Genomic DNA, 418 nt, shown 5'->3' with positions numbered 1-418 from the left:
GCTGTGATGAGGCTCTGCAGGGTCAGGGGCAGTGAGGACTGACTCCTCTCCCACCTCTGCCCAGCCCTGGGGTTGGCTCAGCTCCAGCCTTGCTCCTCTGACCAGGGAGGGGACCAGCCCCTGCGGCAGAGCTGGGGTGCTATGCCCCATCTCTCCTCCTCCCTGGAGCCAAGCTGTGCCTGTGGGCCAGGGCAGGGTGCACGTGGGGCATGCAGGGGGCTGCACCAGCACAGAGCCCACGCTCATGTGGGAGGCAGCATCCCAAACCTGGGAAGGGGAGGTCACTGCCTTTTTCCAGCCCTCAGAAGCCACTGCAGAGGGGGGCACAGCAGCAACAATGACACGAGGATGACACAAATGGCTCAACGAGAGGTCAATGGGCAATTGGCTCCGTGGCCCCAGCTGCTTGGGGCTGGGT

The sequence above is a fragment of the Buceros rhinoceros genome, unplaced genomic scaffold, assembly GCF_000710305.1.
Source record: "Buceros rhinoceros silvestris isolate BGI_N320 unplaced genomic scaffold, ASM71030v1 scaffold25600, whole genome shotgun sequence".
NCBI lineage: Eukaryota > Metazoa > Chordata > Aves > Bucerotiformes > Bucerotidae > Buceros > Buceros rhinoceros.
This window is presented reverse-complemented; position numbering follows the sequence as displayed.